Source organism: Herpailurus yagouaroundi, unplaced genomic scaffold (assembly GCF_014898765.1).
Source record: "Herpailurus yagouaroundi ecotype Mexico unplaced genomic scaffold, PumYag 139, whole genome shotgun sequence".
NCBI classification, from domain to species: domain Eukaryota; kingdom Metazoa; phylum Chordata; class Mammalia; order Carnivora; family Felidae; genus Herpailurus; species Herpailurus yagouaroundi.
Window position 1 is genome coordinate 18,742,881 of NW_024412394.1, and position 26,553 is coordinate 18,769,433.

Here is a 26,553-nt window from a genome sequence, read left to right on the forward strand (position 1 = left end):
GTGTGTGTGTGTGTGTGTGTGTGTGTGTGTGTGTGTGTGTGTGTGTGGTGTGCCTCTCACAGAGATAGAGAGACCACCTGTCTCATCCTTGGTCTAATACAGCATCATGTGTAACAGGCTTTTTTTCTCACCTTGGATTAATTTCTCAAATTCTTCACGTGTTTCAAAAAGTTCTTCTTCAAACTAAAGAATGAAAGACAGAATATAATAATGGGCTGCAAGCATCATTTTGATCTTTATTATTACTTTTGATATCACAGAAAAATAAGTGAATAGAAGTAAATGGTCTAGCCACCAATTAAACCAATGTTTCAAGTAGTTATTGAACCCATGCTGACCTCTTCTGTGTTCTGTGAACCTAAGGAAATGTTTATATAAAACCAAAGCAAAGGATTTACTGAATTCAATTGATCTTGAGTAACACTGATACCCCCTGTTGTATGGATGGAACCTGCCAGATGCACTTTTCAGATCATAATCTAAATGCAGACTACTCCTTTCATTAGCTCGGACAAGTTACTCTCTTCTGTTTCCTAACGTGTGAAAATGAAGCTAATACCTACTCCTGACAGTCATGACGGTTAAATGAGATCCTACCAAAGAAGACGAACTCTTATGTTTGGCTCAATGTTGATCATTGTTACTCTTTTCCTCAGGACTTTCCCTTGGATGGTGTTTGTTGTCCCTCATTTCCAGGGTTCAAGAACAAGCAAATGTTTGATCATTCTATTATTTAGACACAGAGAATTTAAACTGCAGCAAATCTCAGAAACTATGTGGTAGCAATCTAACTGAAAAAAATACATCTATAAATTGAATGCGTGCATTTTGTACAGTATAATTTTAATGTAAAATTTAAACACAATGGGTTTTCTGTATTATTTCTATGATGATTAGAGATGGAAAACACAATGCATAAATGGAAAACAGTATTTTCCCCAAAGATTTTATTCTACCCCCTTTGTAACAAAAAAAATTTTTAAATGTTACATTTACAATTTGGGATGATAAAAAATATTAAGAAAAGGTACTGACAATGTGGTTCCCAGTGTTATTCCTGAATACGTAGAGTTAACATTAAACTGAGGTATTTGATCACCCTCGTTCCTAGACCTTGAAAACGAGCATTAGCTACAACTCTGGGTGCTCTTCTTTTCCAAGCCTTCATTTGATGCATATGAAGCCCAGAGAGGTTAATTGATTTGCCCAAAGTCCCTCAGCTAAAAGGTGGAAGAACCAGGGCTAGAGTCCCTTCTCTCCAAACCCACTACATTTTAGACACTATCACCTTGCTAAATGTGTAATTTGTATTCGAATAATTTTTTAATGTTTATTTTTGAGAGACAGACAGACAGACAGACAGAGCATGAGAGGGGGAGGGCCAGGAGAGAGGGAGACACAGAATCTGAAGAAAGCTCCAGGCCTCTGAGCTTGTCAGCACAGAGTCCGATGGGTGGGGCTTGAACCCACATACCGTGAGATCATGACCTGAGCTGAAGTCAGATGCTTAAGCGACTGAGCCACCCAGGTGCTGCATGTATTTGAGTAATTTTTATAGGAAGAAGTCATATTCCAAAGTTGACACCAAATATGAGAATACAGATGGGGAAACCAGAGTATAAAAACAAAGCTTTCCCCAAAGCCCTTTTTTCCTAAATTTAAAGATTACTTTTGGGGGACCTGTTGGCTCAGTGTTGGTTAAGCTTCCAACTTCAGCTCAGGTCATGGTCTCTCGGTTTGTGGGTTCAAGCCCCTCCCATTGGGCTCTGTGCTGACAGCTCAGAGCCTGGAGCCTTCTTTGGATTCTGTGTCTCCCTCTCTCTCTGCCCCTCCCCTGCTCACGCTCAGTCTCTCTCTCTCTTTCAAAAAATAGTGAATAAACATTAAAAAACATTTTAAAGATTACTTTTGACTTTCATGTAGTGTGATGGGGGGAAAAGTACATTTGTTTATGATTTTAATTTCTCCTTAAATTTCTCATGTCAGGAACTCCAGGGTAACTTTACTATTTGCTTTGGCCAGGCTTCAAGATCTCAGAGCGTGAAGCCCAACCTCCAATTCCAACCAGGGCGTTACCAGGTTAATCCATGAGAGCAACTTGGGGAAAGGGCAGCACCTGGGAGCCCATCGTCTGGGTATGGCCATTAAGAGAATGGAATACAGTGAAATTCCTCAGACTGTATACTATCCGAGGAATTTTCTAGTAGGTTTAGATTGAGTTTCACCAGACCACAAAGCAAGGGTTTACCACCTGAACGTTTTTGTTTTTTATGGGGTGTCTTCTTCAATTATATCTTTTGCTTGAACGCTTACTATGTGAGGGGCCCTGTCAAGTTCTGCTCTAAGGATAAACGAAGCACAGCCATTTTAGCAAAGTCATTTGTGCTAGAGCATGATTATTTAACTTTTGAAAATTTGCTATGACTTACATCAAAAAGAAAAGTCAGGCACAGAAGGTAAATATTGACTATAGAATTTTCTTCTAACTCTGACAAACTACAATACCAACCCTGAATATAAGAACTGTGAAGAGTCAGGAGATCCCAGAAAGAGCTTCATGTGGCTCAGAAAGGAGAATTGGCCTTTTATTGTTTTGAAAAAATTAGGTCATTGGAAGAAGAAATGACAAGTTCAAACTGTTTTATTATATACTAAAAAATAGTGCCCTCCCCCATGAAGAAATTGCAGTGTTTTTGACAGGTGGGCTTTGGGCTCACATTGTCTCCCACGTGATTTATCATATTTTATTCAGAGCTAATGCTAAAACAACAATACATAAAAACTGAGATCTAAAAAATAATTAGGGCTGCGTGGGTGGCTCAGTCCATTAAGCATCCAACTTCAGCTCAGGTCATGATCTCATGGTTCATGAGTCCAAGCCCCGTGTCAGGCTCTGTGCTGGCAGCTCAGAGCCTGGAGCCTGCTTCAGATTCTGTGTCTCCCTCTCTCTGCCCCTCCCTTGCTCATGCTCTGTCTCTGTCTCAAAAATAAATAAAAACATTAAAATTTTTTTATTTTTTAATAAATAAAAAGTAATTATAAAAGAATGACCCTAATTCCTTACCCCCTTCCTTTATTCATCTATCATTTATCTATCTCCATATGAATAGATCTCAAAAACATAATAGTGAATGTAAGGAGGAAAATATAGAATGATGCTCAAAAGGCACCATTTATGTAAATTATTTCAAAAAGCACACGAGTGGTTGGTGAGCACACACATGAATGTAAAAATATAAAGGCTGGACTGACTGGATAGAGGTTACTTCAGTAGACATGGGAGTGACAGTCCAACTGAATTTTAGCTTCATCTGTTAATGCTTTATTTCTAAAAGATTATATTAATATATTACCCTTGTGGTTTTATTTTTATGGCTGGAGGCAAATATGACAAAACAATAATAACTGCTCATTCCACATAGTGGCATCATGTTCATTATAAGCTTTTTTGTACTTCACACATTTTCAAAATTTTAATTTAAAATTTAAAAAATTCATAACAAAGGAATTTTTGACAAAAGTGCTGGTGAAGTTTTCACAGAGATTTTTTGCTTTATTAGAGCAGAAATTCTTTTTTTTAAGTTTATTTATTTTGAGAGAGAGAGAGAGCACAAGTGTGGCAGGGGCAGAGAGAGGGAGAGAGAAAATCCCAAGCAGCCTCCACATTGTCAGTGTAGAGCCCAACGTGGGGTTCCATCCCATGAACTGTAACATCATGACCTAAACCAAAATTAAGAGTCAGATGCTTAACTGATTGAGCCACCCAGGTGCCCCTATTACAACAGAAATTCTCTACCTGGGGACCGAGATTCCAGTTATGTATTTCGTGGCTTCTTGGAGCCCCTACAGTACATCAGACTTTTTCCTGGCAAATAGTTTCTTAGGTTTCTTCAGATTTTAGTATAAAACATCTGTTATTGTCACCTAAAATATTTTCAAAACCTCTGTACCACCAGGTAACACAAAATGGGTCTATTTCACAAAATATTTAAATAATAAACCATGTTCTAAGCTGCATTCATATGAGAAATCTACATTCCTAGTGAACAAATTAACTTACATATTCTGTCAGGGCTAAAACAGAATGTAGACCATCCTAACAAATGTCAAGTGAATGGGGTTACTTGCTATTTTCACGTTAAACCATGTGGAGCTGACTGTAAGTGTGAAGAAAACTGCCTGTTCTTTCATCTTTGGATCTAAGAGACCATTTAGGAGCAATTAGAAAAAAAAAAAAAAATGTGTGGTGGCATCTGGGTGGTTCAGTCAGTTGAACGTCCAACACGGGCTCGGGTCATGATCTTGCGTTCGTGAGTTCAAGCCCAAAATCGGACTCACTGCTGTCAGCCTGTCAGCACAGAGCCCACTTTGGATCCTGTCACTCTCTCTCTGCCCTGGCCCTCTTGCGCTCTCCCAAAAATAAATAAATCTTTTAAAAAAAGTGTGGGGGCGCCTAGGTGGCTCACTCAGTTAAACATCTGACTCAGGTCATGATTTCATGGCTCTTGGGTTTGAGCCCCGCATCAGGCTTTATGCTGACAGCTCAGAGCCTGGAGCCTGCTTCCATTTCTTTGTCTCCCTTTCTCTCTGCCCCTCCCCCACTTATGCTTGCTCTCTCTCTCTCTCTCAAAAATAAACATTAAAAAAATTTTTTTAATTGTGTAGGTTACAGAAGAGGCTAATGCTTTCTACTCACAGTAAATATTTACAGATACAAATATTTATCTTTGAAAGGTCTTTATAAACTTCAGTAACTTAGCTTTTAAATATGTTGAGAATAGAATTTTTTTAATTCATTAAAGTATAGGATAGTTTTTTTTTTTTCAACGTTTATTTATTTTGGGGACAGAGAGAGACAGAGCATGAACGGGGGAGGGGCAGAGAGAGAGGGAGACACAGAATCAGAAACAGGCTCCAGGCTCCGAGCCATCAGCCCAGAGCCTGACGCGGGGCTCGAACTCCCGGACCGCGAGATCGTGACCTGGCTGAAGTCGGATGCCTAACCGACTGCCCCACCCAGGCGCCCCTAAAGTATAAGATAGTTATAGTTTTGGTAATGAATGATATGTTCTAACATCAGTATCTATGAGAGTGTTCTATATATTTAAAGAAAACTACCTGTTTCTTAATATTCTTTTACATATATATTTATTTTGAGAGTGAGTGAGCGAGCACCTGTGGGGGAGGGGCAGAGAGAAAGGGGGAGAAAGAATCCCAAGCAGGGTCTGCACTGTCAGTGCAAGCCAAGGCAGGACTTGATCTCACTACCACGAGATCATGACCTGAGCCCAGATCATCACCTAAGCTGAAATCAACAGTCAGATGCTTAACCGACCAAGCCACCCAGGCTTGAGACTAATGTAGTTAAACATATCCAATACTTGGCTGATAAGAATGAAATGAAAAGAAGCTGTTTGACAGACTGGGTCTCTTCCTTTCTTCCTCGTCTTCTTCCTCCCTCCCTTCCTTTGCTCATTAGTCATTATTTGCTTCACCTTGGGTGGGCTCAATGCCAACAACCATTTTCCACGCTATTTGAGCACTTTTATTCTTAATAAAAGAGTGCACTGGTTCACTCACAGCCCAGTGTCTAAAGGAGCAGGTGGCAAAATTGGCTTTTTGTTCAAGATCCATATAATCATATTTTCTACACCAGCTCCCTAAGTAAGTATTCAACGACCCCAAGACGAAAATAATATGAATAAATCAGCATCTCACCTCTACCCCTGCTGCAGCCAAGAGCCACCGGATGGACTTCATTCTGCCTCGGCCATTGAAGTAGTGAAGCTTGGGCTTCCCCGCCATGCTTAAGGACTCCTGCAAATCAACAGAGAGAGACTGATGAAGACTGTTCTGCACACAGAGCAGGAGAGGAATCCACATGAAGAGAGCAGTGCAAAGTTAACCAGAAAGCTCTGGGCCTGTGCCCAAAATCAGAGCTGCTCCTCAGCTCCAAGGCTTCCTGTGTTCTGTGCTCTTCCTCACAAATGGAGTTTATCGCCACAAATTGATGTTCTCAAAACTTAATTGAATCACTGATACATTTTTTAAAATAGAAAGAGGACAAGTGAGGAAGCCAGACAGATGGAAGGAATTTGAAAATAAGACTCTGACCAGCTCTTCCTCCGGTAGCAGGTGGCGAGGTGTTAGCATTGCAATGTTTTTTTTCTTTTTTCTATCCAGGTCCTCCTCCCTCCTCCTACCGGCACAGCCCAGACTGGCTAAATGGGGCGAGATTAGGGGAGGCTGATGCTTTTCACTTTCCAAATTAATTTCAGTACTTTAATTCTGGCGACCTCTGAAGCCTGGAGACAGCAATCAAGGGGATTTTCAATGACTCATTAGGATTTAAAGCAAAAGTGCAAAGTTAAGCAAAGTGGGTCTTTTCACACTTTCTTTTTCCTCTGAAAATGGAAATGCCTTTTTTAGAAACATAACCTTTGCTCACCTTGAAGAAATTAAAGTATTATAGAAATCAAAAGCCCATCCCGCGTGACCCCAAGATAGCATCTGAGGTTTATGGGACATGGAGGGGTAGACTTGGTGGGGGGACAGCCTTTGGACATTTAAAGGTGGCTTGAGGTACTTGGAAGGGGGTTCCTGGAAGCATCGGGACCTGTGTGGAGGGGTGGGAGTGGCTTTAGGAGTAGAAATTGTTCATGTCTACATGCTTTCAATGGGAACTGATATATTTTGGAGCATATCACCTGGCTCAATTTTAAAAACAACACTTCCATGGGGCACCTGGGTGGCTGAGTCAGTTAAGCGTCTGACTTCACCTCGGGTCATGATCTCACAGTTCATGGGTTTGAGCCCCACATCAGGCTCTGTGTTTTTACAGCTCAGAGCCTGGAGCCTGCTTTGGATTCTGTGTCTCTCTCTGTGTGTTCCTCTTCCACTTGTGCTGTCTCTCTCTCTAAATAAATAAATATTAAAAAGAAACAGCACTTTTACCCATTAAAAGCTCAGCAAAATGAATGAAGAAAAAATGATAGTTGAGGATATTATTTTGGAAACCATTTTGAAAATCATGGCTTTTCAGCTTTATGTGATGCCTACTAGAATCACCCTATTAGGGGCTTAAAACACACACAGGTGCACAAGTGTGCATGCATGTTCTCTCTTTCTCTCTCTCTCTCTCTCTGCCTGGGCCCCACATTGATTTGGGAAAGGACCCTGCCATCTGTGTCTTTTAGAATCTTTCCAGGTGAGTTTAATGTGCAGTCAGCATTAAGAACCACTGATCTGGACAATGGCTGCTAAAACTACTGATAGAGGTCTCTAGCATGGAAAGGTTAGGCTGAGCACTCGAAACATCTATCATCACTAAAAGCAGGACAACCAGACGTGACAGGCCTCCTAATACGATACAGTAGAAAGTGTGCAGCACTGCCGGTGAAGAATTCTTGCCAAAACAACTGACCTGGAATTCAGTCAAGCCTCGAGATACCAATTTATGGGAAATACAGGAAACAGATGAGCACTTCAGGGATGCAATTAGCAAAAACAGCAAAATCTACAATGTGGAACTCTACAGGCTTGCTCTTCAGAGAGTGGTCCCGAGGCTAGCAACATATGGAGCACCTGGGAAGCTGCTAGAAATGCAGGTAGCTTGGGCTCCAGCCTAGACCCTCTGGTAGCTACACTTTAAGATCTCGAGGGCTTTACATGCACATTCAAGTTTGAGAAGCACTGTTCTCCAGGTCAAGTGACTAACACATTCCCAAAGAACTCTCTAGTCTTATATTCCTGTGATAAAAAGATTTTGTTTTTTTTTTAATGTTTATTTATTTTTGAGACAGAGAGACAGAGCATGAACAGGGGAGGGGCAGAGAGAGAGGGAGACACAGAATCTGAAACAGGCTCCAGGCTCTGAGCTGTCAGCACAGAGCCCGACGCGGGGCTTGAACTCATGGACTGTGAGATCGTGACCTGAGCCAAGTCGGACGCTTAACCGACCGAGCCACCCAGGCGCCCCTAAAAGTTTTTATTTTTATTTATTTTTTTATATATGAAATTTATTGTCAAATTGGTTTCCATACAACACCCAGTGCTCATCCCAAAAGGTGCCCTCCTCAATACCCATCACCCACCCTCTCCTCCCTCCCACCCCCCATCAACCCTCAGTTTGCTCTCAGTTCTCAACAGTCTCTTATGCTTTGGCTCTCTCCCGCTCTAACCTCTTTTTTTTTTTTTTTCCTTCCCCTCCCCCATGGGTTCCTGTTAAGTTTCTCAGGATCCACAGAAGAGTGAAACCATATGGTATCTGTCTTTCTCTGTATGGCTTATTTCACTTAGCATCACACTCTCCAGTTCCATCCACGTTGCTACAAAAGGCCATATTTCATTTTTTCTCATTGCCACGTAGTATTCCATAGTGTATATAAACCACAATTTCTTTATCCATTCATCAGTTGATGGACATTTAGGCTCTTTCCATAATTTGGCTATTGTTGAGAGTGCTGCTATGAACATTGGGGTACAAGTGCCCCTATGCATCAGTACTCCTGTGTCCCTTGGATAAATTCCTAGCAGTGCTATTGCTGGGTCATAGGGTAGGTCTATTTTTAATTTTCTGAGGAACCTCCACACTGCTTTCCAGAGCGGCTGCACCAATTTGCATTCCCACCAACAGTGCAAGAGGGTTCCCGTTTCTCCACATCCTCTCCAGCATCTAGAGTCTCCTGATTTGTTCATTTTGGCCACTCTGACTGGCGTGAGGTGATACCTGAGTGTGGTTTTGATTTGTATTTCCCTGATAAGGAGCGACGCTGAACATCTTTTCATGTGCCTGTTGGCCATCCGGATGTCTTCTTTAGAGAAGTGTCTATTCATGTTTTCTGCCCATTTCTTCACTGGGTTATTTGCTTTTCAGGTGTGGAGTTTGGTGAGCTCTTTATAGATTTTGGAGACTAGCCCTTTGTCCGATATGTCATTTGCAAATATCTTTTCCCATTCCGTTGGTTGCCTTTTCGTTTTGTTGGTTGTTTCCTTTGCTGTGCAGAAGCTTTTTATCTTCATAAGGTCCCAGTGATTCACTTTTGCTTTTAATTCCCTTGCCTTTGGGGATGTGTCGAGTAAGAGATTGCTACGGCTGAGGTCAGAGAGGTCTTTTCCTGCTTTCTCCTCTAGGGTTTTGATGGTTTCCTGTCTCACATTCAGGTCCTTTATCCATTTTGAGTTTATTTTTGTGAATGGTGTGAGAAAGTGGTCTAGTTTCAACCTTCTGCATGTTGCTGTCCAGTTCTCCCAGCACCATTTGTTAAAGAGACTGTCTTTTTTACATTGGATGTTCTTTCCTGCTTTGTCAAAGATGAGTTGACCATACGTTTGTGGGTCTAGTTCTGGGGCTTCTATTCTATTCCATTGGTCTATGTGTCTGTTTTTGTGCCAATACCATGCTGTCTTGATGAGGACAGCTTTGTAGTAGAGGCTAGAGTCTGGGATTGTGATGCCTCCTGCTTTGTCTTCTTCTTCAAAATTACTTTGGCTATTCGGGGCCTGGTGGTTCCATATCAATTTTAGGATTGCTTGTTCTAGTTTCGAGAAGAATGCTGGTGCAATTTTGATTGGGATTGCATTGAATGTGTAGATAGCTTTGGGTAGTATTGACATTTTGACAATATTTATTCTTCCAATCCATGAGCAGGGAATGTCTTTCCATTTCTTTAAATCTTCCTCAATTACCTTCATAAGCTTTCTATAGTTTTCAGCATACAGATCCTTTACATCTTTGGTTAGATTTATTCCTAGGTATTTTATGCTTCTTGGTGCAATTGTGAATGGGATCAGTTTCTTTATTTGTCTTTCTGTTGCTTCATTGTTAGTGTATAAGAATGCAACTGATTTCTGTACATTGATTTTGTATCCTGCAACTTTGCTGAATTCAGGTATCAGTACTAGCAGACTTTTGGTGGAGTCTATCGGATTTTCCATGTATAATATCATGTCATCTGCAAAAAGCGAAAGCTTGACTTCATCTTTGCCAATTTGGATGCCTTTGATTTCCTTTTGTTGTCTGATTGCTGATGCTAGAACTTCCAGCACTATGTTAAACAACAGCGGTGAGAGTGGGCATCCCTGTCGTGTTCCTGATCTCAGGGAAAAAGCTCTCAGTTTCTCCCCGTTGAGGATGATGTTAGCTGTGGGCTTTTCATAAATGGCTTTTATGATCTTTAAGTATGTTCCTTCTATCCCGACTTTCTCAAGGGTCTTTATTAAGAAAGGGTGCTGGATTTTGTCAAAGGCCTTTTCTGCATCAATTGACAGGATCATATGGTTTTTCTCTTTTTTTTGGTTAATGTGATGTATCACATTGATTGATTTGCGAATGTTGAACCAGCCCTGCATCCCAGGAATGAATCCCACTTGATCATGGTGAATAATTCTTTTTATATGCCGTTGAATTCGATTTTCTAGTATCTTATTGAGAATTTTTGCATCCATATTCATCAGGGATATTGGCCTGTAGTTCTCTTTTTTTACTGGGTCTCTGTCTGGTTTAGGAATCAAAGTAATACTGGCTTCATAGAATGAGTCTGGAAGTTTTCCTTCCCTTTCTATTTCTTGGAATAGCTTGAGAAGGATAGGTATTATCTCTGCTTTAAACGTCTGGTAGAACTCCCCTGGGAAGCCATCTGGTCCTGGACTCTTATTTGTTGGGAGATTTTGATAACCGATTCAATTTCTTCGCTGGTTATGGGTCTGTTCAAGCTTTCTATTTCCTCCTGATTGAGTTTTGGAAGAGTGTGGGTGTTTAGGAATTTGTCCATTTCTTCCAGGTTGTCCAATTTGTTGGCATATAATTTTTCATAGTATTCCCTGATAATTGTTTGTATCTCTGAGGGATTGGTTGTAATCATTCCATTTTCATTCATGATTTTATCTATTTGGGTCATCTCCCTTTTCTTTTTGAGAAGCCTGGCTAGAGGTTTGTCAATTTTGTTTATTTTTTCAAAAAACCAACTCTTGGTTTCGTTGATCTGCTCTACAGTTTTTTTAGATTCTATATTGTTTATTTCTGCTCTGATCTTTATGATTTCTCTTCTTCTGCTGGGTTTAGGCTGCCTTTGCTGTTCTGCTTCTATTTCCTTTAGGTGTGCTGTTAGATTTTGTATTTGGGATTTTTCTTGTTTCTTGAGATAGGCCTGGATTGCAATGTATTTTCCTCTCAGGACTGCCTTCGCTGCGTCCCAAAGCGTTTGGATTGTTGTATTTTCATTTTCGTTTGTTTCCATGTATTTTTTAATTTCTTCTCTAATTGCCTGGTTGACCCACTCATTCGTTAGTAGGGTGTTCTTTAACCTCCATGCTTTGGGAGGTTTTCCAGACTTTTTTCTGTGGTTGATTTCAAGCTTCATAGCATTGTGGTCTGAAAGTATGCATGGTATGATTTCAATTCTTGTAAACTTATGAAGGGCTGTTTTGTGACCCAGTATATGATCTATCTTGGAGAATGTTCCATGTGCACTCGAGAAGAAAGTATATTCTGTTGCTTTGGGATGCAGAGTTCTAAATATATCTGTCAAGTCCATCTGATCCAATGTCTCATTCAGGGCCCTTGTTTCTTTATTGACCGTGTGTCTAGATGATCTATCCATTTCTGTAAGTGGGGTGTTAAAGTCCCCTGCAATGACCACATTCTTATCAATAAGGTTGCTTATGTTTATGAGTAATTGTTTTATATATTTGGGCGCTCCGGTATTCGGCGCATAGACATTTATAATTGTTAGCTCTTCCTGATGGATAGACCCTGTCACTATTATATAATGTCCTTCTTCATCTCTTGTTACAGCCTTTAATTTAAAGTCGAGTTTGTCTGCTATAAGTACAGCTACTCCAGCTTTCTTTTGGCTTCCAGTAGCATGGTAAATAGTTCTCCATCCCCTCACTCTCAATCTAAAGGTGTCCTCAGGTCTAAAATGAGTCTCTTGTAGACAGCAAATAGATGGGTCTTGTTTTTTTATCCATTCTGATACCCTATGTCTTTTGGTTGGCGCATTTAATCCATTTACATTCAGTGTTATTATAGAAAGATATGGGTTTAGAGTCATTGTGATGTCTGTATGTTTTATGCTTGTAGTGATGTCTCTGGTACTTTGTCTCACAGGGTCCCCCTTAGGATCTCTTGGAGGGCTGGTTTAGTGGTGACAAATTCCTTCAGTTTTTGTTTGTTTGGGAAGACCTTTATCTCTCCTTCTATTCTAAATGACAGACTTGCTGGATAAAGGATTCTCAGCTGCATGTTTTTTCTGTCTAGCACACTGAAAATCTCGTGCCAATTCTTTCTGGCCTGCCAAGTTTCAAAAGAGAGATCAGTCACGAGTCTTATAGGTCTCCCTTTATATGTGAGGGCACGTTTACCCCTTGCTGCTTTCAGAATTTTCTCTTTATCCTTGTATTTTGCCAGTTTCACTATGATATGTCGTGCAGAAGATCGATTCAAGTTCCGTCTGAAGGGAGTTCTCTGTGCCTCTTGGATTTCAATGCCTTTTTCCTTCCCCACTTCAGGGAAGTTCTCAGCTATGATTTCTTCAAGTACCCCTTCAGCACCTTTCCCTCTCTTCCTCCTCTGGGATACCAATTATGCGTATATTATTTCTTTTTAGTGTATCACTTAGTTCTCTAATTTTCCCCTCATACTCCTGGATTTTTTTATCTCTCTTTTTCTCAGCTTCCTCTTTTTCCATAACTTTATCTTCTAGTTCACCTATTCTCTCCTCTGCCTCTTCAATCCGAGCCGTGGTGGTTTCCATTCTGTTATGCATTTCGTTTAAAGCGTTTTTCAGCTCCTCGTGACTGTTCCTTAGTCCCTTGATCTCTGTAGCAAGAGATTCTCTGCTGTCAGCTATACTGTTTTCAAGCCCAGCGATTAATTTTATGACTATTATTCTAAATTCACTTTCTGTTATATTATTTAAATCCTTTTTGATCAGCTCATTAGCTGTTGTTATTTCCTGGAGATTCTTCTGAGGGGAATTCTTCCGCTTGGTCATTTTGGATAGTCCCTGGCGTGGTGAGGACCTGCAGGGCACTTCCCCTGTGCTGTGGTGTATAACTGGAGTTGGTGGGCGGAGCCGCAGTCAGACCTGATGTCTCCCCCAGCCCACCGCTGGGGCCACAGTCAGACTGGTGCGTGCCTTCTCTTCCCCTCTCCTAGGGGCGGGATTCACTGTGGGGTGGGGTGGCCTGTCTGGGCTACTTGCACACTGCCAGGCTTGTGATGCTGGGGATCTGGCGTCTTAGCTGGGGTGGGTAGGCAAGGTGCACAGGGGCAGGAGGGGCAGGCTTAGCTTGCTTCTCCTTAGGTGATCCACTTCAGGAGGGGCCCTGTGGCAGCAGGAGGGAGTCAGATCCGCTGCCGGAGGTTTGGCTCCGCAGAAGCGCAGAGTTGGGTGTTTGTGCGGAGCGAGCAAGTTCCCTGGCAGGAACTGCTCTCTTTGGGATTTTGGCCGGGGGGATAGGCGGGGGAGATGGCGCTGGCAAGCGCCTTTGTTCCCCACCAAACTGAGCTCTGTCGTCCGGGGGCTCAGCAGCTCTCCTTCCCTTTGTCCTCCAGCCTTCCCACTTTCTGAGCAGAGCTGTTAACTTATGACCTCCCAGACGCTAAGTCGCGCTTGCTGTCGGAACACAGTCCGTCAGGCCCCTCCGCTTTTTGCAAGCCAGACTCGGGGGCTCTGCTTGGCCGGCGAGCCGCCCCTCCGCCCCGGCTCCCTCCCACCAGTCCGTGGAGTGTGCACCGCCTCGCCGCCCTTCCTACCCTCTTCCGTGGGCCTCTCGTCTGCGCTTGGCTCCGGCGACTCCGTTCTGCTAATCCTCTGGTGGTTTTCTGGGTTATTTAGGCAGGTGTAGGTGGAATCTAAGTGATCAGCAGGACGCACGGTGAGCCCAGCGTCCTCCTACGCCGCCATCTTCCCTCTCTCTCCCTAAAAGTTTTTAAAGTTGCATGAAAATCAGAGAGGCAGGAGGAAGCTATAGGTTCAACAGATTTAAGAGTTTCTTTAAACAAATGCAATATATAGAAACTTTTTGTGGTTTCTGATCTTAAGAGAGCAATTATTTTAAAAATATATGACACAATTGGAGGATTTGAACTGTGAACTTTTAAGATAAGGGAATTACTGCTAACTTTTTAGGTATTATAGTGATATTATGGAATGTTCAGAAAGAATCCTTATCTTCAGCGACCCTGAGCAGAGGATCTAATTAACCCAAAGCTGGATTCCTGACCTATAGAAACAGAAACTATGAAATAATAAATGCATGTTATTCTAAGCCAAGAAAATCCATATCTTTCAGACACTCATATCAAAGTATTTATGGATGAAATAGTATAATATTGGCATTTGCTCCCAATTAACCCAGTTGTGAGGGGGAATGGGTGAGAGGGTACATATAACACAAGTGACCTTTTGTTGCTAATTACTGCACCTGGGTGATGGGTATATGGGTTTCTTATACTTTTCATCCATTTCCCTAAATGTATGAAATTTCCCATCATAAAAACATTTTTTAATTGCTCAGCAAAAGCTGATGTTATTCATAAAAGACTAAAGCTTTAAAGGCCCCGAGGTGACTTCTGAACCACAAAGGAGATCTGGAACAGTATTCATTCCAGATTTAGGGATGAATGTGTGGGATGAATGCTCAGCCTAGATTTAGTTTGTGTCCTTGGTGGAATGGGGCTCAAAATAGAAATTAAACTCAGTTATAGAAATATTAAAAAAAAATGCACTCTTGAGTTTGTGAACTGATTCAGCTGGATCTCCACCCTGTGGTATCCACTCTGAAAAGTTCTCTCTGAAAAGTCTGAGGCCCAGGGAGCTTGCAAGCTGACCTACCTTCCCATCTGGCCATTTCGGTTAAAATGTTTTGATTCACTGTTACCTTCTCATTGAGTTACATCCCACGAAGAGCAGTCTCAAAGTTGTTAGTGAGCCCCATCCTTTTTACATCATTACGTTATAATTCTTTTTTTTTTTTTTACAAGTTTTACAAATCCTCCCAAAGGACAATTATTTTCTGATTCTCATGTCATCTTGAGGAGCTGGCTAAGAGGGGCTGAGTCCATGGAGCCTGGTGAGGCCCCTGTGAGGACCCGGGGCTGGATATTGTGGTCCCTGGTGTCTGGTTCCATCAGCTCTGGGCTGGTTCCCACAGACTGGAGGCCAGTGGGCAGCCTTGGGTCATGTGCTGGGGAGGCGCTGATAAGCACAGGTAGGGGCCTGAGCTGGGGAGGACCCGAGCCACCCAGAACTTCACCTGCCATCCATAGGGCTTGTACCCTGACCTCCAGCAAGACTGCCAAGGGTGCCCTGTCCAGACCCTTCTCACCATAAGCACTCACTCTTGGGGGCAGTTCCCAGGAAACCCACCAGCCTGAGGCACAAGTGCTTGTCCCCTCTGCTTTCCCTTGGGTCAGCAAATCTTGGTTTCCCCCAAGTGGGGGCATCCCCAGCATTCTGGACCAGGGTTTTCTTGGGTCACCCCCTTCTCCAGCAGGTGACTAGACCAGCACAGGGCTTCACTATTATCCTGCCCTCTCACCTGCCCAACTTTTAGGGGATGTGAAAGGCTTCTGCCCCCAACTCATCTGCCCACTCACCCCCTAAATGGGGACTGTGACATTTATGAGTATTTGACCTAGGAGGCAGCTTATCTGAGTCTTACTAGAGAAAACTGTACCTTGGAGAAAAAAGAAAGCAGAGAAGGGCCAGGGTGACAGGTGAGAGAGCCCCTGTATATGTAACATATAATGGTTAAGTCCCCAGTCCACTTGTTCCAATTGTACATACTAATGTGAGGTGAGGGAGTAACAAGAGTATTTGGCAAATACAACTAAATCAATATGGTTAATACATTTTAAACCATTCAAATTGTAACCTGGGCTTTCATTCAAGCTACACGTTACTGTCAATAAAAACATTAGATATATTATTAGTATCTGTGACTTACACATAGAGTAAACACGCTGTAGCATAATTACTGGATTTGAATAACTGAACTGTTTGCTTAAGGGAAAGTATTGAACTTCCTCCTACAAAGGACCCTAAACAGATCTCCCAGCAATAAGTATTAATAGAATACCATCTGCCACCAACTCTTTCCAGCTGTCGTTCCTTTTGTAACTGCTTCCAAATCTGTCCTTTATGGAGGTCAAGGGAAATCATAAGAAAGCTCAGTAGAGTCTAAGAGCACTGATCACAATGTCCCCCCACCTATTTTCAGAAAGGAAAGGGGTTAGAAGCAATTATTGCTTTATTTCATTCTAGGTAGAAGAACTTGAGCAGGCAGGTAAACCTGCTAAGTAGATAATTTCATAGCTTTCAAGTGAGCATCTGAAATTTAAAAAAAAAATGTAATAATCCATTGTTTAAAGGGTGTAAGAATAAAAGGAATTAAGTAGACTGGGAACTGCATGTCTTTTTCCTTTATTGTAAGCCTAGCCTTCTGGAATTTTATCTCTACTTATCTTGGCATCACGCCCCCATTTTGCTTTGTCTCCTGAAACTGGATTTTAGTAACATTGATTCCTGGGTAATCTATGAGAAAGAGCAATGATGTTCCCCTCTATAAGAGCTAATCTAGAAGCCTAGCACACAGTGCATTCTCATGTGTCCTTGGGTATAGAATGCATATTTTCTGGTTTATGGAGAATTTTTGGCCTGCTGATGACATAAAGTGAAGTGAAGTTTGCTCCCATAAAGAGACTGTCCTGACACATATTTCTCTGATTTGGAAAATTCTGTACTTCAGTATTGCTGCCGGAGGATTGCTTGGTTCTTGGAACTGAATTGTTACAATAGGTGGAAAATGAAGCTTTGTAAAATAATCAGACAACAGCTAGGTAAGCAAACAAGTCAACTTATTTACACTATATTGGGAAACATTTAAGCAAAATCAATTCTTTTCACAAATCCCAATGACCTATTACATATTAATCTAATGTTTTTAAACTGTCAAATAATCTTAAGATGTGGAACTTTGCACTTAGGTATAATTCAGCCCGTCAGCATTTAGGACGTGTTTTCCTCATATATGTATATGTGCATGGAGTATATGTGTGACTGTACAAATACAATCTTGTACTATAAGCTTCATTTCAAGAAAGCTTAGCATTAAAATATTAATTTATAAAGTACAATATTAGAAGCAACTATTCCTACTATTCCAGAGCTCCTTTTGTTTTTGAAATGATTTGGTAAGTTTAAGTAGGAATAGATAGATAGGGATTGATAGATTTAAATGATTCTGTTAAAATGTTTTCATTCCCTGTTACCTTCTCAGTGAGTTACATCCAGCAAAGAGTAGTCTCAATTAAAGTTGTTAGTGGGCTCCATCCTTTTTATATCATTGTTATAATTCTTTTTTTTTTTTTTACAAGTTTTACAAATCATACCAACATACTTATACACTAAATTCCAGAAAGGCAATTTAATTTAGTTTGGCAAATCCACACACTCCGACTGATTTTCAGTTTTCTTGTCATCCTTTTTTTTTTTTTTTTTTTTTTGGGGGGGTGCAAAAGCTGATGAGTTTTTCTTCTATAGTTCAAGGTATATTTTCAAATATCTATAATGTGAAATTATACCTCCCCAAATACTGTATCATCTGGGCAAAATCTTACAGAAGAAATGAGACATTGGATTCCCATTTCATCTAGAATAAAAGGACAGGACTGGTAGTAGTGTGTCATTTGGCATCTCCACCCCATCTCAGGCCACACTCCTATCCCCCACTCTCCAGCCCAGCCTCCTCTGGTTTGGGGTCCACAAAACACTGCGGGCTTTCCCACTCAAAGCCTGTGAGGATGCTGGTTCCTTGGTCTGGAGCCCTCTTGCCTGTCTCCTTGCCTGCCTGGTTTCTTTTCACTTCGTATGTCTCATCTTAAAGGTCATTTCCCCAGAGTGGCGTTCCCTCACCATCCATCTAAAGTAGAGCTCTTGCTGGTAAAAGAGGATAAGCTTTCATCTATAAGATGAACAGTGTGAGGATCCAATGTTATAACATGGTGACTATAGCTGGTAACACTACTGCATGATTGAAACTTGCTAAGAAAGTAGAACTTACATGTTCTCACCAAAACAAAACAAAACAAAACAAAAAATAAAACAAAGACAGGTAACTATGTGAGCTGATGGATGTGTTAATTAACTCAGTGGAGGAAATCCTCTCCCAATGTTTACGAATTTCAAACATCATGTTGTACGCTTTAAATATCTTATAATTTTATTTATCAATTATACCTCCATAATACTGGGAAAAAATAAAGTAGAGCTCTCCCCTCACCTGCCCCCCAACTACTCTCTGTTGTAGTCCTTGTGTAATTTTCTTCATATCTCTATCACAAGCTATGACTGCGATATTTATTTGTTTGTTTGTGGTCTATCTCTTCTTACTAAAATGTAAATTCCTTGAGGTCAAAGGCCTTTGTCCATCTTGCTCAGCCCAGTATCTCTGCACCCTTGCAACATCTCAGGCTAGATTCAAAAGGTATTTCCTGAATCAGTGAGTAACTGAGAGAGGCTTTGGCCTGAGTCAGGAGATCTGGCCTCTAGGCTGCTCCTACCGCTGACCAGCCCTCTGACCCTAGACAAACCCCAACCTCTCTGGACCCCTGCCATTATTCATCTAAACTAGGGAGATTAGATGTATACAGGGTAAGAGAGCTGTCAAGTTTTGATGCCTGAATCTTCCTTCCTCATTTTCTCACAATAACATGGGAAGAGCCAGTATTTAGGGCAACCTCAGAAAAAGTATGGGTAGGTTTTCAGGTAGAACAATAGGGTCAGGATGGTATAACAAGAGAATTTTATGGGAATGAAAGCTGGTGCAGCCACTCTGGAAAACAGCATGGAGGTTCCTCAAAAAACTAAAAATAGAACTACCTTACGACCCAGCAATTGCACTACTAGGCATTTATCCAAGGGATACAGATGTGCTATTTCGAAGGGACACATGCACCCCATGTTTATAGCAGCACTATCGACAATAGCCAAAGTATGGAAAGAGCCCAAATGTCCATCGATGGATGAATGGATAAAGAAGATGTGGTATATATGTACAATGGAGTATTACTCGGCAATCAAAAAGAATGAAATCTTGCCATTTGCAACTATGTGGATGGAACTGGAGGGCATTATGCTAAGTGAAATTAGTCAGTCAGAGAAAGACAAAAATCGGATGAATTCACTCATATGAGGACTTTAAGAGACAAAACAGATGAACATAAGGGAAGGGAAACAAAAATAATATAAAAACAGGGAGGGGGACGAAACAGAAGAGACTCATAAATAGGAGAACAAACTGAGGGTTGCTGGAGGGGTTGTGGGAGGGGGGATGGACTAAATGGGTAAGGGGCACTAAGGAATCTACTCCTGAAATCAGTGTTGCACTATATGCTAACTAATTTGGATGTAAATTTAAAAAAATAAAAAACAAAACAAGTTAAAAAAAATAATAATTATTATTATAATTATAGCTAATAATATTAATGATTTACCAAGTACCAGGAACTTTTCTAAGTAGTTTATGTGTATTAACCCACTTAATCTTCATAACACAATGTGGTAAATTCTGTTAATATTATCCCCATTTATTCGTGAGGAAACTGTGGCAAAAGAGTCAAGAAACTTGTTCAAGATCATACATTGTGTATGAAGCACAACTGGAATTTCAAAGGCCAGAAATCCAAGCTCTTAATTACTATGCCAGTCTGCCCCTCAAGTAAATTGAAAATCATTGCTACAGTTCACCCCACTTCCCTCCTGTACTAATATTGGTAGTGAGGCATAGAAATTCACCAGCAAATATGAAATCTTGAAATCTGAGCAGTTAATAGGCACAAAGGATAACATCATCCAGAGGTTCACATTGTGTCTGGAGCCCATATCATAGCTGATACCAGACAAAATTCAGGACTACTTTTGAATTTGGGTCACTTTTAGCCATTTTGGGGGACTTCTGTGGGATCTTATAAACACATATCCCCACAGTAAGGAGGTCATCCACCCCCACATCTGGTAGGTAGGTAGGTAGATGGGTAGGTGGGTGAGAACTATGTAGAGAAAACTTGGAGGTTAATATGCCAGTGAAACGTTTTATGGGCAATAGTACTGCAATTTTTGTTCTGCTATAATGTACATAGAAGAAAGGAAAATAAATATTAAATGAAAGATATTTGATTCTGTTGATCAAAAAAAAAAGAGTTTTAATTTTAATTAAACTCTGAATTTTAATCAGCTTCCATGCATCCCCATCTCTGGTGCATGGGGCCCAGCTTTCAGCTACAATTCCTAATAGCCACCTTCCTACTGAGTAGGAAATGTAGAAACACTACTGATTACTACCACTCCCTTGCATATCTTCCCCAGGGCTAGGCTGAGGATACTATAACCTAAGGACATGAAAACAGAATGGGAGGGGAGCCTGGGTTGCTCAGTCTGTTGCGCATCCCACTCTTGATTTTGGCTCAGGTCATGACTCCAAGGTCGTGGGATCAAGTCCCGCATTGGGCTCTGCACTGAGCCTGCTTAGGATTTTCTCTCTCTCTCTCTCTCTCTCTCTCTCTCTGTCTCTGTCTCTCTCCCTTTGTCCCTCTCCCCTTCTCGTGCTCTCTCTCCAAAATAAATTTAAGGGACACACCTGGGTGGCTCAGTTGGTTAAGCGCCCAACTTCAGTTCAGGTCATGACCTAGTGGTTCGAGAATTTGAGCCCCACATCAGGCTCTGCACACATGGCTAAAGCCAGTTTGGGATTCTCTCTCTCTCTCGTCTTTGCATTCTCTGTCTGTCTGTCTCTCTCTCTCAAAACTAAATAAATAAACTTAAAATAAAATAAAATATAAAATAAAATTAAAAAATTTGAACACACACACACTCACGCACAGAATGGAAAGAAACTTCATATCTAGGAGCGCTTGTGGGAATGCCCAGTATTATTGCGTCCATCAGTGAAGGTGTCTTGATAGAAAAGGCACTGGTAGAGTGGCAGACAGCAGTGGAGAGAACATTTCAAGATAAGAAGGAAAGGAGCTTAGGGAGTGTGGGATAGTGGTCATGTCATTCTTGAGGCTCATCCAAGTTGCCCTCTCAAATGCTGCATTTGATGCCCAGTGTCAGACTCTGGAAGGTTTTCCTAACATTCTTCACAAGCCCGAGCTCTGGACAGGGGAGGGCTGTCACTGATAACTTATTATTCGTTTTGTGAAAATTCTGACCTTTTGAAAAGAAGCAGGATTGGGTGCAATGAGTGTGACAGCATGTTGGCAAGAAAGGCATATAAATCACTAAGCTAAGAAAAAGGAGCTCCAGGATTACGGGAGCACTAGAGTTTGGTGGAAGGTGGGGGGCAGGGAGGCCCTGGCAGAAAGTTGCTGATGGAAAGGGAAGGTGGGCTTAGATTTGCAATAAAGGGGTCAAACAACATAGAACTGAGAAGACACCTTTGAACTGATAGGACTAAGATGACAATTAGTTCATTGGTCATGAAACAAAAGTTCACGACTCTGGCCTTTGGCAAGAGGAAGTATAGCCAGAATGTAGACTCCTGGAGCCTTGGAAGTGAGAAGAAAGAGGGAAGGAAATAGCCAAAGGGGAGACCAGCCAGGGATAAAGAAGGACTGTTTTGATTTATTTTGCAGGGTTTGTTGTTTTGTTTTTGTTTTTGTTTTTGTTTTTGTTTTTGTTTTGAGGGGTGGAGATGTAAGTGGCTAAGGGGTTATGACAGGAGAGATCTCAGTCAGTTTGTAATTAGAAGGTGACATGCCAGAGGCAAGGGTGGCAGGCAAGGCAGAATGGTTAGCAGACAAATTGTCTAGAATGATTATCTACAGGGTAGATTTGTGGGGCTATTTGCCTCCATTAGTATTATTACTATGTTTGGGGCATAACTCACCTATGGTAAAGTACCTGTAATTTAAGTGTACAATTGGATAAGTTCTGACATATGTATACACCAATGGAAGCCTCACCAAAATCAGTATAGCAAACACATTATGTCCGATGCCCTGTTGGAATCCCTTCCTCCTGCCCCTCCCCATACTAGCCGTCTGCTTCTTATCATGATAAATTAGTTGGTGTTTTCTAGAATTTCATATGAATGGGAGCATACAATAAGTGCTCTGATCTTTCTGGTTTCTTCCACTCAGCATCGTTATTCGGAGATTCATCTATGTTGTGATGTGTATTCATTCTTGTTTATCAAAAAGTAGCTGGACTTGTTTCCTGTGGCCACTGCAACAAATTACTACAAACTGGGCAGCTTACACAATAGAAATTTATTCTCGCACAGTTCTGGAGGCCAGAGGTTTGAAATCAACGTGTCAAAAAGGGTGGTTTCTTCTGAGGGTGGTGAGGGAGAATCTGTTCCATGCCCCTCCCCTAGCTGCTGGTGGTTGCATGGCAATCTCTGGCTTGTGGGAGCATCAGTCCAATCTATATTATAGATTGTAGACAATGGAAAAGGACACTTAATAGGGGTCTGATGGATGAAGATAAAGAGATGAAGAAGTAAGAAATAAAGAGGAATGATCTGGAAGGTGTTGAGGGGAAGCATGGAGAACTTTCCAACTCAGCTTTTCAGTCAGAAATGTTGAGTTTCTCTTTTGGCTGTTCTCCAATGTAGATTTAAGATTTATAACAAAAAGCAATTTCTCTGTTCCAGCAAACAGATTGCTGTGAACCAAAGAGGCCCAACCTACTCTTTTAAGAAGTTAGCATGACTCTGACGCCATGGCTGAGCACTAGATGGCACACTTTCCAGAGCAACAGGACCTTTCTGGTACCAACAACTTAAGTGCCTTTAGGAATCTGTCACTGTAGTACACAGCCTTGCTGTTCGTAGGTAACTTCCCACAATTGCAAATGAAACTGAGCCCAACCTACTTAACCCTTTCTTTTTTTAGATCTCAGAGAAAGTCTACTGTCCCACTCATCGGCCTTTTCTTGGAGCAAAACTTCTCAAAAGTGTGGTCAGTGTCTGCTGTCTCTACTCCTCACTTCCCATTTCCTTCTTAACCCACTCTGGTTGGCCTTCTGTCCCACGCTTGGCTGCTCTCATCAAGGCCAGCAGTGGCCTCCTGTCCCCAACTTCAGTGTTCACTCTCCAGTCCTCATGCTCCTGTCCTTCATGACGCCACACTTTCCCGGCTCTCCCCTGCTTCATAGACACCACCTCCTCAGATTTCTTGCCTGGCTCCCACTCTACTTGCCTTCTTTCTCCTCTCCAACTGCTTCCTCATCCTAGGTGGGTCTCTAGTCTGTCACTGTCATCAGAAGTGTGACCTCAGAAAATGGATCATAAGGGACATTGCTGTTTCTGCTTTGCTCTCCCTTGGATTGCTTGCGCTATGGTAAGTTAGCTGATCTGTCATGAAAATATTGAAGCAGCCCCTACAGAGAAGCAGACCTAACAAGGAATTGAGGTCCATTGCCAACAGCCATGTGAGTGAACCATCTTGGAAATGGATCACCTATCCTCAATCAAGCTTTCAGATGATGACAGCCCTGGCTGATGGCTTGACTACAACCTCCTGAGAGATCCTGATCCAGAACGCCTACCTAAGTTTCTCCCAAGCTTCTGACCCTCAGAAGTTGTGTTAGATAGTAAATGTTTGTTGCTTTAAGTCACTAAACTTTGGGCTGATTAATTAGGTATCAATAGATAACTGATACACCCATGTCTACCTCTCTGACCTCATCTTCCAGTACTTTTTCATCATGTTCCCACAACATCTGCCTGACTACTGTGCCTGAAACATACCAAAGTTGTTTGTGACCAAGACCTGGTCCTCACTGATACCTCTGGCTAATATCCTGTTACCTTGGATCTTCTCATGCCTGGCTTCTTCCTGTCATTTAGAACTCAGTCTTCTATGATTACTCATTTTAAGTTAACCACTTCTCCATTGCCATCCTAAAAAGTCTCCATCACCTCACCCTGTTTTATTTTCCTTACAGCACTTATCACTAACCTTAATAAATTTTTCATTGATTTATTTACTTGTCATCTGAGCAGGAAAATGCTCTTATATGTACCATAGCATCCTCTGTGCCTAGAAAAATGCAGGGAACAAAATAGGTGCTCAATGAACATTTACTGAATGAAACAAAATAAACTATTTAAATATTATTTCCTTGAGAATAATATCTTCCTTGAGAAGATTTCATCAATTTCTGAGGTCAGAGTCTAAATATTTTTTTCTACTAGGTATCCTTGGCTGGTCTGTTGACTTAGAATGTCACAATTATGTTGAAAGTTTCAAAGGACAAATATTTCAAACATAGCTATTGAGTGCAGAGAAGAGGTAAGCAAAGATTGTGAGAGAAAGGTAGGAGGAAAAAATAGATCAAAGACAATACAGATAAAAGCTGTGCGGACCTCAGGACACCTGGGTGGCTCAGTCAGTTAAGCGTCCAACTCTTGGTTTCAGCTCAGGTCATGATCTCACAATTCGTGACTTTGAGTCCCAAATCGGGCTCTCTGCTGACAGTGCGGACCCCACTCGGGATTCTCTCTCTCCCCTGTCTCTCTGTCCCTATCCCGCTCATGCTCTCTCTCTCTCTCTCTCTCAAAATAAACTTAAAAAAAAATTTTTTTTTTTAAATAATACTTGTGCTGACTCATGGATGCCTTGTCCAACCAGCTCTGGTTGGCAAAATGTTTCTAATACGTATTTGTTCTTCAAGAAGATTTTGGAAAATTGGCAAGTTACCATGTACAATACCTCAAATCTTGACCCAATTTCTCCAGTATAGTCAGAGAAATTAATATCTATTTTCATTTCAATTATATCTATATAATCCCTCCATGAAAATGGTGGGTGGTATAAGGGTCATATACCAAATGTAAATTATTTTGTAACAAACATCTCTATCCTTTTATGTCACAGATTACCCAGGAGTGATATTCAAAACACTTGACATCTGTATAGTACATATGAATTAATTTGTAAGGCAGGATATATAGTGAAAATTAACAATATTTCTTTTTAGGGTGGCTCAGTTAAGCATCTGACTCTTGATTTTGGTTCAGATCATGATCTCAGAGTTCATGAGATCGAGCCCCATGTCAGGCTTTACACTGACAGCATGGAGTCTGCTTGGGATTCTCTCTCTCCCTCTCTCTCTCAGTCACTCCCCCACTCATGCTCTCTTTCTCTCAAATAGATAAACATTTTAAAAAAACAATATTTCCTTTTGTTTTCTAACCAAACTATGTATGGCAAAATATTGGATAAAGCTATAGCGCAAACCAGTCAGAAATCATGGTGATAATTTCCAGTCATTTGTGATGTTTATTAATTGTCACTGTGTCCTTGGTAGTTTGGGTTGCCAGTGAGTGCCTTCCTCTCTAAAGGCCATATACTCTGTCAGGGTGGCCCTTTCCTGTACCTGCAACTCGGTTCCTGTACTGCTTTCTGCCCTTGTCCCATCAAGAGTAGGAGAGGTAGAGGCCTGCCTTTGTGGCTAGCCCCAAGTGTATCACCACCCCTTGAGGTATCTTAATGCTACCCCAGCTTTGTAAGTAGGCATTTCACTAACCTCTCTTCAGCCACCCTTTTTGAGGTGAGATGGTATCTTACTCTTCCTGTACTCAGAGCACCAGCCATAATGAGGTAAATGTTATGGAGTTCACCTCAGGATAATAAGAAAGGATTATAAAATATGTTAGAAACTGGGGAAGGCTAGATGTGATGAGGTTGAGAAGCTCTGTCCTGGAGCAAAATATAAGAATATATTGTAGGAAGAATAGATAACAAACTCCTCATAAACAACTTGAGGAGTCCAGGGCTGGACAGAGAGCAGGTCCATGCAAAGGGAACTGGGAGCCTCCTAGGAGGACAACTTGGCACATCTTGCTTGGGCTGAACTGACCTAACCCTGGGTAGGCATAAAGGACACATGCCATGCGTCCTGTGTATGTGTCTGTCCCATCCTATGCAGCTGTGGGGAAGTTCACACTATGAAAATGGCCAGTTGGGGCTAGGGCCCTGGGCTCAGCCCCATAGATCCTGCATTTCTTGGGGGAGCTCAAGTTTCAGGCTCAGTAGAGAACTGAGGCTGGACATCACTCTATTCTAGCCTCTCCAGCATGGCGACAGGCCGGGGGGTAAAGGACTATATATCTCCATGTACAGTTTGAGATCCCAGGCCTGAGTGACAGCAAGGAGGGAGACCTCCACTTCCTTCCCTCTGAAGCTATAGAGAAAGAGGATGCTGCTGTCCAGGTGGACGAACGGTGGCCAGTTTTGACCAAACCTTCTCAGACCAGACTGTCTGGGAAAACAAAAACTACATGTGGCGGGAGGGGCAGCAGAGAACAGGTACTACCGCAGAGGGATTCTGGGAGTTTTGATCAGTCTTGGGTCTACTGGACTCCTTGAATGGAGTGAGCCCCTAGGTTGCTGGATGTACCATTGCAAAAGAGACTGCTTTTGGGAATGAATGTTCCTACTGGTCTAAGATGTGTGCTTGAGTGACTTAAAATGAATATTGAAAAGATGTGATTTTATTATATGTACATCAGGCTCATAGAGCAGGGTGTATGGCTGTA

General features: G+C 41.6%; 1 long non-coding RNA gene across 2 annotated transcripts in view; it reads right to left on the reverse strand.

Moving 5' to 3' along the window:
- Window positions 1–6,317, reverse strand: part of LOC121029582 (uncharacterized) — a 15,424-nt gene extending 9,107 nt beyond the window's left edge. Inside the window, exons 1-3 of one of the 2 annotated variants that reach the window (XR_005789781.1) lie at window positions 6,115–6,317; window positions 5,719–5,817; window positions 132–183 (exon numbers count right to left, since the gene is read on the reverse strand). This is a non-coding gene — a long non-coding RNA (uncharacterized LOC121029582). Of the gene's footprint in view, window positions 1–131; window positions 184–5,718; window positions 5,995–6,114 lie in introns of those variants that run through there. The other variant, XR_005789780.1, reaches the window with a different exon arrangement.
- Between the last annotated feature and the right edge of the window lie 20,236 nt (window positions 6,318–26,553).